At 40.4% G+C, this 12,351-nt stretch overlaps 1 protein-coding gene across 1 annotated transcript in view; it reads left to right on the forward strand.

Annotated features, from left to right (window-relative positions):
• slc35f3b (solute carrier family 35 member F3b) overlaps positions 1–12,351 on the forward strand; it is an 81,899-nt gene that overhangs the window by 2,250 nt on the left and 67,298 nt on the right. The gene's annotated exons all lie outside the window — the stretch shown is intronic.

Here is a 12,351-nt window from a genome sequence, read left to right on the forward strand (position 1 = left end):
TGTACTTTTGAATTTAAATGTTGAGTAACAAACCATTTGCACATCTCATTGTACTATTGGGATGCACGTGCAGCATACTAAACCGTCACTGTAAACCTCACAGGATGAAATAAATCATCCTGTTGCATTCTTTTTTTTACTACTGAAAAGAAACACATTTAGACACTACGAGCTCTGAATAATACATGAGACACTTCATTGTCATTGTAGGTGTGCAACGAGATTATGTGTGTTGACTCCTCAGGCATCATACAAACAATACACATTCAAACCTGATGACAACAAAACTGCATCACCGAGAGGACTGAGCTGCTGTGTCTATATGCATGTCACGAGTAAGTGTAAATCCCAGCTCTCAACGTACTTCTTTCCATCCTTTCATTGTCGTCATTTGACGCACACGGGGGTTATGTGCTGGTCAAACGAGGACTGGTCTTAAAGTTTACACAAGGTGTCAGTCACCATGATGCTGCGTTTATATTGATATTTATTGTCTCTGAATCTGAATGTGCACTTTTCCTCCCTCCTACATAAAGTTGCTGAAGCATCACTGTTGCTCCTGGTTGCAGCAGCCGATGTTTGCATGAGTGGAGCGTGTTGAGCTTGGAGTCAGACAGTGGAGATGTTGCTCTGAGGGGTTGACTCTTTAAAGACAAAAGTTGCCAACGCAGCGTTCGTTCTCCTCTTATTTCCATTCTCTCTATCACTGCAGTACATTTGCATCATCTTCTTCTTCTTCTTCTTCTTGTGAACAGCTTTAAACCGCTGAGCCGGGTGATGGATTACAGCCTTTGCCTCTCTCTCTTGCTCTTTGGCTCTTCACTGTGTGCGGACTTGTCAGAACAAACCACAATCGTAATAACTGTCAAGCTTTTGATCTTTTGTTAGTGCTGCTCTGGTGTGACTACATTCAGGAGGACTTTGCTGGCTGATGAGTTGAAGCTGGTTGAAAAGTCGGTTACGTTTTCATATGAGATACTGCAATGTTAAAGAGCTTCACGGCTATACTTTCAAAATTTATAAGCCTATATACCTCACATCAGAACTCTGCAGACTTCACAGGAAAGCTGCTGTTCAGACCTTCAAACATCTACTGGTGCTGTGACAAGGACAGGCATAGTGAAGTAAGCTGGTATCATCTACTACAGTGAACTGTTGGAACCATTTCTCAAGACTGAAATATATACTGTGTGTTGTAACAGGAAGAGAGGTGCATTTGAAATCGATTAAAGGCAGAGTTGGTAATTTTTGAAACTTAGCATGATTTTGAAAGTAGCATTCGTCTAACAGGGTCCTAAGTCTCTGACTAAGACTCTTCTCCTCTGTCGCCCCCCGGTGGTGGAATGAACTTCCAAACTCCATTGGATCTGCAGAGTCCCTCTGCACCTTTAAGAAAAAGCTAAAGACCCAGCTCTTTCATGAATACCTACTAACTTAATGATGATGGTCTCCATATTATTGATGATGATGATGGTAATGACGATGGTTTTTGTTTGATAACGACGACTTATAAGATGGTTTCTATACTGATTAGAGCTCTCAAGAACTGCCCTCAATGTTGTGCTTTGCCTCTGGTCACTTCCTGTCAGCACCTGTGTGTCCAATCAGACTCAAAGCTGATCGTTTGCTCTTACTGACATTGTTCCATTTTTTCTAGATCCTTGCTTGTGTCGCTTTGGATAAAAGAGTCTGCTAAGTGAATTGTAGAATTGTAATGACAAACTCACAGTATAAACCCCGTCATCGGTGACGCGCTTTGAGTGTGGACTAGTGCACGCTAAGGGGTAGAGAGCGAGTAGGGAGACAGGGAGGCGTGTGATTGGTTCATCAGATTGGTACCTCGTGGCAGACATTGGTCGAAGTTTTTAAAGGCTTACAACTGATACAGATGACAGATTTTCTTTGTTCCTTTTTCAGAGCACGAGTTATTAATGTCTCTCAGGACCTAAAGACAATTTCAACCAAAATCTTTAAAACCAACCCTGCCTTTAAATAAAATTCACAACACTTGAATCTGGGCCCTTTGTCTTACAAATGACCTGCAGTAAAATACACTTACACTGGTGTTTAGTATGTTCTTTAAACGTTTACATGTAGCTCTATATGAAGTTTTTATCACAGCAGCACAGACAGCGGCAGCACTCCTACTTCCTTATGTAGCAGTCTTTAAAGTAACATCTGATGTTTCCATGGCAACGATAAACATGTCTTGTCTGTCATGGCGGCCACCATAACAAGACACGTCCGGTTACGACTATAACATTTTGGACTTCTCTTGGCTTTTAATAACTTTTGGAAATATTTGAGGTAATGTACCGGTAAGTACTCAACAAAAAAAAAAAAATATATAACACAGGTTAAGACCATTTTAAATTAATTTAATTATATTAGTGTAAAATTTGACATATTGTCTCTTTTAAATAGAGCGTGAATTTGTGGAGGATAAGTTTGTCAGATGATTGTGGGGAATGACACGTCGGTGTGAAATGAGTGCAGCTCCACTCGCCTGCCTGAACCAGCTTGCACGCAGGCGTTGCTCCATTTATGGTCACCATCCCTGTGAAATACTAAAAGGTGCAGTGGATATTACAGATATTTTTTGTAGTTAACCACGGGCAGAGTTTGTGTTTAGTATGCTGATTTGCTCACCTAACGCCTCACATCTCTTATTTCTATGCAGGTAAACACTTCATTTAGAAATGTGTTCAAGCTGATTCATGATTCCATTATCTTCAATCCGCTGGGTAATTTACATGAAATGCTCCAATTATAATTTTTGCTTTTGAACAGATGTAATACATATTGCTTGTTAGGCTGGGTCTGCTTTTATGAAACCGAATGAGAGTTTTGACCCAGTTTGTCCATTTTCACATTAGTAAACAAACACTTCACATGAACTCAGCTTAATGGTGGGCTTGTTTTTATTTTCAAAATGGGAAATGTATGAAAGACAAAAAGCAGGAAAGTCAACTAAATGTATGATTCATATTCTATTAAAGGCTTAATATGTGATTTTTCACACTTAAATATAATATAAATCAAGTATATCCTCTGAAAATAACTCTGAGAGTCATGACTGTCTACAATGGGTGTAACACCCGAGTCCCACTGGCTGTGATGTTTTCAGAGTTTTCAGAGTCCTATCTTCACTTTGTTTACATCGCCCGGACGGCCGGCTGACTCCTCCCCTCGCGTATAAAAGTTGTTTAATTGAGGGACTAGAGAAAAGAAGAATAACATACTGTACTCACTGCTTAACTGTGTTTCTAGATCACGCTCATTTCAGGTAAATTTACATGCAGTGTGAAGATACGAGCAGAATAAAGATCGCTAGCATTAGCATGCTAACACAACAATGCAGCGCAAGTTGTTTTGGTTTCATGCTGGTGCTCAAGGGCGACATCTGCTGGATCAAAACATCGAATATAAAGCCTTTAAGTTGGCACCAAATCCCGATATTTGAAATATAATGAAAAAACCTGTACAGTTTCGGCAGCTATTTGCGAGAACTTTGATCATAATGTGCATTAAAGCCTGTCCTGAAAAAGCTCTTCATCAGCAGCAGCCGTATTTAAAATAGAAAATTTCATGATGAGATGCAATGTTGCATCAGACAGACTCCTGTGAGCGTGGCCATCAGGGGAACCGTCACCTCTGCAGTTAATTGATGTTGCGTTTTGCCTTTCAGGAAATGTCTGGGCTCGTTCAGCTTGCATCTGTTGCTATCAAACTGAACATGGGAGTCAAATTAAAAACATGCCATGATCCATATTCCAAGTTCTCAGTTAGCTGCTGCAGCTCGGGGATGAAAGTCCCACATAACACTTTCCATAACCAGCCCGCTCATGAACACACCACCTGACCCAGTGGATACTAGAAATGGCTAATGGTTAAAAAACTGTGTGACTAATGGTAACGTTAGACGCTTAAAAGAAGAGGTGGGCGGATGAGTTGTTCACACACAAAGAGTACAAAGAGATCTCTGTTTGTTTCATTTAGCAGCACGCTTTCCAAACCGCCGCATGCGCTCTTCACACAGGAGTAAGCAGGAGCGAGAGAATGAAAGTGGAACAAAGTAGTGCGCCTTAAAACCCGGGCCGAGGATGAAAAGGTTTGATGTGTGACTCGGCTTTTTCTCTGTGCCTTTTAATGAATCACCTGAATATTCTGATATTCTGAGTCTGCTGGGATAACAAACACGCGAGATGCTGTAATAGCCAAATACATGAAACCCCCCCCCCCCCCGCTCAGTTATCAAACCGGCCTGTGAGTCACTTTCCCCTAGAGTGGTGTTCATGTCACCTCAAAGCAGAATTAACCAAGAGCTTTTGCTTTTGATGTGGAAGATGTAAGTGAATCATATGGCAGGTTTGTCCCTTTTATCCCAGGATGCCTCAGCTCTGCTTTCAGGGCTGCGTTTAGCCCGGGCCGAGCTTCTCTATGACTCTGCAGTCTCTTTGATGCTCGTCTCAGACGTATATTCTCTCTCTTTCAGCTGCAAAAGATCGTCTAAATTGCCGTTTCTCCTCTCCCCAGATGCAGCTAGAATTTCTATATAGCTTAAAAACAACTTTTCTGTAAGATTTTTCTTTATTTGATTGTTTCATTTCTGCATGGACTTTGAAAAAGCTTGAGATAGAGGTACGTGTTAGCACTCTGAGTCGAGCAAACTCAGAGCAGAAGGCCCTCGAACGTTCAGGGGTCGGCCTCAGTCTGAAGCAGCAGATCAATAATAGGATCAGTGCTGCTGTGATTCTGTCATTTAATCTCGTCCATGTCCTTTCACAACGGAGGATTACTTCTGCTGAGGTTCAACAAAATGTCTTCTTATGAAACCTACCCACATCACGATTAATAATTAAGTTAGTGAACGTCTTTGCAAACTGACAGGAAATTTGCCCTGAACAGAGAATTGAACTCTCAATGATACGAGGAATATCTTTCCACTTAGGAGCGATAAAAGAACATATTCTTAAATCATGTGTCAGCATGACATTGCCTGAGGATTTCTCAGAACATAAAGTACAGAAACTTTTAGCTGAAATGATATCTCTAAACTCATCCTGATTGAAATGCTTTAAGGCATTTAAAACATTGTGTTCGTTTCACTTTTTCATCCCTTAATTCATCTTACTCTGTTAATGTTTAAGTTGGTTTTATGCATTCATCCCTCAGACTCATCCAGGTGCTCTAAAAGAAGAGACTTCTCTCAGACTTTCAGTAGAAATATGAAAAAGAAGCATACAGGGAATGCAATAGTAAACCTTAAACTGTCCTTTCACGTTCATTTTTTCTTTCACAAGCAGAATTTTTTTGACCATGCAGGCGCCCTCACTTTTTAATTGGCTTTTCTCTTCCATAATGTCAAATCCAGCTTTACAAAAGTGTAGTTTTTATGAAAACATTCCTCAATGCATGACAACAAGTGAGCAGAGGAGCGGAGAGCAGGCGCAGGTCTCCACTCGTCTTGGATGTATTGAGTGTGTCCACACCGTGAGGCTGATGGTGTGTGAATGAGTCATAAAGCTGCACACACTTCTCACGAGAGAACCAAAGTTACATAGTGCTCAGAACAGGTGACCAGGTCGCTCTGTGGAAATGAGATAGACGCCATCCTCCCTGTTGTAAGTGATTGTACAAGTCGATGAAATTTAAAAAATATGACTTAAAGGTGGAAAAGTTACATATTTTTGATGCACATTTTTAATTTTTAACCAACCGTCACTATGAATATACATAGATGTATATATATTATTTAATTTAAATGATTAATCTACACACACTTATTTATGTAAATACTGTAATTGACATGTTAAATTGACCCATCTGTCACATAACTGCATTTTTCTTTAATGTTACTTCAGCATCTTTTGCACTATTCACCACTGCACTGTTTCATATTTAGTCATGTAAATATTAGTCTTTTCTTATTATGTTTATTGTTGATATTTAATGTTGTACCTGTACAATAGCACAATTCACCGAAGTTAAATTCCTTGTGTGTGTAAGCATACCTGGACAATAAATCTGATTCTGATTCTGATGCACAAATACAGAATTGTGTTAAAATGATGAAATAAGAACATGGTTGAAATAATAATCTCTAGTATCTGAAGTCTCTTTTATCCTACCATTGTGTTTTTCAGAGAGCTTCTCCTTGCGTTTTCCCAGTTTTCATGGACCTTGTTGGGTTTTAGATGTGATGTTTTGACTCACTCACTCATTGAACCGTAATCTTCTGGTTTTGCTGTTTTAATATGAAGTTGGTTTACCTGAAAGGTGAGCTTGGAGAGGAGTCGGAAACGGAGCTCTTTCAGTATTGTTTTGAAATGAAGTCATTGAAGATTTGCTTAATCGTTAAGTATGAGTTTCCAAACAAACTCAGAGTTTTTAGCTCATTGCAAAGTTCATGCTGGAAAGCTGAAATGGTGCTTAGGTCTCACTGAGATGTAAAGCATTTGTCACACAAACAGACTTTGTTCTTTTTTTTCCTTATTTACTCACACTATCTATAACAAATGAAGCGTTCCCTCTGGTGCAAATTCAGAGCTCCACGAGGCATGAAATGAGGCTGGATTCTATTTTCAGCTCCGGGTTTCGGACTGGTGAGACGTGACAGAGGAGCAAGGTGGAGAGAGAGAGAGAGAGAGAGAGAGAGAGCCTATATAACTATGTACACATTCACTGCTGGCAGTAGCAGAGCAGCTGGGAGGGATGGACCAGGTATGTACGGGCCCACGGCTTCTCAATGACTCTTTTCAACTCAGCAGGAGTCCAGGAAGAACGAAGGTGATAGTTATGCAGACACACACTCTCACTTGATCAGCGCCTTATGGACAAAGAACAAAAGACTTTTCCTTTGAAGATATGTATGCACTTGCACACACACACACTCACACACACACACACACACACACATAATCACCTTTTTTCAGCCACAAGTGAGTAAAACAAATCTGTTTTTCCATTTAGAAAAAAGTGAAAAATACAGCTATTTTATATTTTTTCTCAGAACAGCTTTTTTTTTTAAATTAATTTTTATTGTCATGATGTCTTAACATACAGTACACATATTTTATATTCAACATAAGGATGACTATATTTTACATTTTTATAAGTGGTGTGGTGTCAAAAAGGTTGTGTCCCCCCAGTGATGTGGAAATACTAAAAATAACACTTACAATACAGAAACATGTGTTACAGTTTGTTTAAAGTAGCTTGAAGTAAAACTGAGATAGCTTGGATCTGGGTTACATAAATTCATACAGTTTTCTCTCCATCATGGTTTTCTTCCCTTTCTCTACGATATCTAACATCTTTAGGAAGGGCAAACAAACAAATTAGTTATATAAAATGAAAGAATACAATTAAATTAAAAGAAAGAGAAGAAGAGTCAAAGGAGAAGGAAGAGAAACAAAAAAAAACACAAAACCCCAAACAAACAAACAAACAAAACAAAAAAACAGAGAACAGCTTTTGTTTCCTCTCTTGTATAATAAAAAGCTAAGTGCAACAATCTGGATAATGTCTGTGGGTTTTGTACAAGCGGCAACCTAAGGTGTTGAAAATGAAGCAAATGCAGAAGTGCAAAAACCTGCAGTTCTTAAGTGTCCACTTGAGGCTGGTTGCAAAAGCCCAAAGTACCATTAGCACCCATATTAAAAGCCCATTTTAGGGGGCGCAGGTGGCCAAACGGTTAGTTAGCGCGCCCTTTGTACAGAGGCTTTAGTCCTTGAAGTGGGCAATGCGACCTGTCGCTCCTTTCCTGCATGTCATTCCCCTCTCTCGCTCTCTCTCTTTCGTCCTAATTTCCAACTCTATCCACTGTCCTGTTTCTTCACTGAAGGTACACAAAGCCCCAAAATAGATCTTAAAAAAATGAAAGCCCATTTTGATAGCAGGAATAAACATGTTTACAACCTGGCACATAACAAAGGTTCAGGAATAGCTCATGCTGTTATTAGTGCACACCGTGCCGGGGGAGATTTAACAATTTTTAAAAAAATGTATCCTTCTTATTGATATTTCATACATTTTCCTTCATACAACAAAACTCAAGAAAAAGTAAAAATGTGCAAAATACTGATTTGTCTTTGACTACAGAAACCCTGCATCTCCCAGAAGGTTAGAAAGTTTTTTTGTCTTATAAATAACACTTACAAGGACCTGTGTTCAGGCTCTGTCATTCTTTTTAAGAGAATGCCTTTATGTGCTTTAAAGCCACTTTAAGTTTTCCTATAGTCGCTGCTTGATGTTGTGAAATCTTACGCACTGCTCCTGCAGCGTTTTCACAAAAGCTCAGCCTGATTTTAAACAGAACATTTACTAAAGGAGCGTCCAGAAAAAAATCCAGTTTAAGCCGGAGTGAAGCTCAGCTTTTTTTAAATTTCTGGAAGTTTTCATGAGTGTTTCAAAGTGTGAAAGCACCCTGAGAAAACATCTCTTGTAGTTCATTTGTTGCAGACAACCTAAATCCAGATTCATTGGCTCAGAGGGAGGATAATACATCTTTTTTAAATTTTATCCTTTGTGTTATGTGAAACTATCACGCTGTGTGTACTCGACTGGAACAGAAACCTTGATCCACTGCCTTCCCATCTGTAGTCCTTATCCAAGCCGAGCGACTGCACGCACAGGGCAGGCACGAGTCGTGTCATGAAGGCTGATGTTCAGTCAAGGGGCAAGATCTCGACCTCCGTATGTAAACATGAGTCACTGTTGTTCACATGCACATTCATTCAAACAGAGACGGAGCAAAGAGAGAACAAAGAAATGGAGCAGTTCAGACAAAACACTTCAATTCCCTGCAGATTAAAATCCCTCTAATGCTCTCTTTTTCTGTATGCACACATTTTTAAATACACTTCCACATGTTTTAGTGATATGCATTACAGAAAAAAAAAATCATATACTGTACCCAGAGGAGTTGATCATCATGATATTTTTGAATATTTTATGTAAATGGATTATTTTAGAGTGGGACTTATATTTATGAGTTTAGGTTCAGACCACATCCATATGGTTTCACATCTGACATGTTGTGTGAAAGGGATCATTCAGACTGCTGTCCTCTCCAGTGGCGGTTTATCAGAGGTAGTCATGGCCACTGTGATGTCATCCATTGTTTTGTTTCTTTTGGCTGTTTTGCAGCCTTGAGTTCTGCATGATTACATCATTATCAGTCCCATTCTTGAAATTCTGTTGCCAGAAATGACTAAATGTGGACGAGAGGATTGAATTTAAAGGTCCAATATGTATTATATCTACTGAATGAAATGATAAAGTGACATTACTATATGATCAGTCATTAAGGAAACATGCTATGTTGAAGTGCTGTCTTCTCTGACAACAATGCAGCAGCCAGTATGTCCTCCTTCTAACTTTAGATTCTGCTCCTGAATGCTCTGGATTTGTTTGGACCAGAGAAGGTAGGCGGTTTTAAGGCGACCCCCCACACAGCCGTTTTGGACGCCCCTCAATTTTTTTGGGGATAAATATCTGCAGTTGTATTTTTTATTTATGTGTTTATGTTTTTTAGTGCTTTTTGAATCTGGCTTTTCATTGGGCGACCTCTTCTTCTTCTGCTGATCCGTTGTTACTAACATGTGAATGAAGATTGTCCGAATGCTGTGCTGTTTGTTTCCTTAATATTGCCCTGATTTCTTTTAATAAGACTTGGTAGGCTGTAAAGACGTAACTGCCCTCCTGGGATAAAAAGAGTAATCTAATTTTAAATTAACATTGTGTTGTATTGAAGACCACGTGACACTAGAGGGTAAGATCACAAACTCATGAAAATGTGAACAGAGATTGTAATTCAAGGTGAAAGGTAGCCTCGTCTGTTTCCATGCAATGTGGGGTTTTTTTGCTCACAGTGGAGGCGCCTCCTTCTGGTCTCACACAGTAATGCATGTTTAAGGAACAAGCCTTGACTCTGCTGGTAAATGTAGTCCACTTCTTATACAGTCCATGGCAGTGGTTCTCAAGTGGTCTACCCTCTGGACCTGAAGACATCACGACCCAAGTGTCAGATATTTTTCAACCAATGAGATTTGTTTTTTGAATACTTCAGACCTCAGATGGAACAAAACAAGTCACAGAACAAAGATATGAAGCAAAAAAAAACATGTTTTAGACAATTTGATTCTTTCTTCCCCAGGCACACTTTCGCGACCCACAAAAAATTACTCCACGACCCACTTTTGGGTCATGACCCACCTCTTGAGAACCACTGGTCTATGGTATATTAGTAAGGGAATTATCATTCTCCAGCTCTCAATTGAAAGAGGATATATTATCCCCCTTCTCCAGCTTTTCTAAGGGCGCGGTCACACTGGCCATCCGTACTGTGCCCAAGCACGCTTCAATGCTAAAGTCCAGTTCGTTTGACCAGTGTGACCGCTCCGTGCTCAGGCACGGTACACTTCCTTGGCTTTGACACGCTTCGGAGAGGTGAGCTTCGGCACGGTATACTTCATGCACAAGCACAAGCACGCGGGTACACAACGCTGACAGCCTTCATTATGGAGAAATCCAGAGTTTTGTATTTTTATTTATGGCTGTGTCTGATTAAAATGGCTTAAAATAATCTGCAAAGTCAGTAACGTAGCTGTCATGCTCTCTGTGTTTTTCTCTGATGTGCAGACGACTTGACTGCGCGTCTCTCTCTCTCTCTCTCTCTCTCTCTCTCTCTCTCTCGTTCGCCTGTTTGTAAACTGAGCACGCTTCATAATAACATAAAGCGTGCATGTGTTGTATTACGACGTTATGTACAAGAGGTAATCGTGCTTAAGCACGGTTAGTCATGGCCAGTATGACCGCGGGCCGTGCTGGCCAGCGTGGGAATGGCGCAGCGGGGCGGTAATCGTGCTTGGGTACAGCACGGTACAGATGACCCGTGTGACCGCGCCCTAACAGTCCCCTGTGGTCTAAATGAAACATCTGTGCTGTGCTTTGGTCAAAATATAACATGAATCAAGCACCAGAGGAGGTTTGTGACCCTGTATAAACCAGCTCTCTCAGAACGCTCCGTTTTGGTGTGTGTGTCTCTTTAAATGTAATGACCCCCCCCTGAGTTTTCCAGGTAGACATCACTCCTCTGTAGTGAGAATAAAAATGACTTGCGCAAAAGTTTTGCTCTAGTCTGGGGGTGGAGTCCATGGGTGGAGATACCAGGGGAGGGGAGGGGATTTTTTTTTATACCAGAATCCCACTGTGACATCACAAGGAGAGCAAATTTGAATCGGAGCATTTGTCTCTGTGTTGTAAGACTTATGCAGACCACAAACAAAGGACTGGATGGGTTTATTTCACATTTTGTGGGTCAGTAGACTCTCAGGTTACACAAATATATGTTCAAACACACTGTGGAAGTGGATTTTTAATAATATGTCCCCTTTAAGTCAGCCAAATGACAGAAAAAGCACAAATCAGGACAATAGATGTTTTTGCAGCATTGTTAGCTTTATAAGTTTGTAAGTGTCTGCACATGCAAAAACAAAAAGAGTCACTGTACCGGCTTACCAATAATTCCCCCCCTGTGTTTAATCTCAATATTGGGTTGAACATTTGTAGTTCCATGTTCTCTGTGAGTTGTAGAAGCAAAGCCTTTCAGAACAAATGCATTTAGGCACTTTCTTTACCGTCTCCTGCACCGCAGAAACCTCCTCTGTTGCATAACATCTCATCTATAATTGATATGGATGCATAGATCATCACACACCTGCTCCAGAAAGTCCACGCTCATGCCCAGTGGACTGGAGCAGCTGCAAATCAGCTATATTACTTTGAAGAAGAAAGCCCTCGGCCTTGTCACTGTCAGCTGCTCGTCTCGGCTCTCTCGGTCGTCATCTGAAGTGGAGTAAATTACCGCGGATAGAACGACACACACAGAGGAGCAAATGAGAGAGCCGGTTCAGGCGTGCTTTGAAACGGTATTGTGAAGAAGATTCAGTCTTAGATCTCCGCTGGATATTTCCTCCAATACTCCTTTATTATGTCTTTTTTTATGACTTTTCTTAATTGAAAGCATAAATATTTGATCTTTTGTAGGATCTTTATACCTCATGCACCAGACAAGAATCTTTAAATCAGAGTTCGTATTCATCGGGGGTCTGGGGGGGAAGTAGCAGAGAGAACTCCCATGATTGCCCACCAGCCTCGACTTCATCTTTTATTATTGTTTGTACTGTGCGTTTAACCCAGGTCCAAAATGCTCATACTGTAGTTCTTCTGGTGGCCACTTGAGTCTGGCTACAAAAGGGAGTCATCCTCATTAGACCTCTTTGAAATACACAATTTATGAACAGAATTAAAAAGGCTTTGTTTAATAATCCTCATTTCTCTATTTAT

Source organism: Labrus mixtus, chromosome 6, assembly GCF_963584025.1.
Source record: "Labrus mixtus chromosome 6, fLabMix1.1, whole genome shotgun sequence".
Lineage (NCBI taxonomy): Eukaryota > Metazoa > Chordata > Actinopteri > Labriformes > Labridae > Labrus > Labrus mixtus.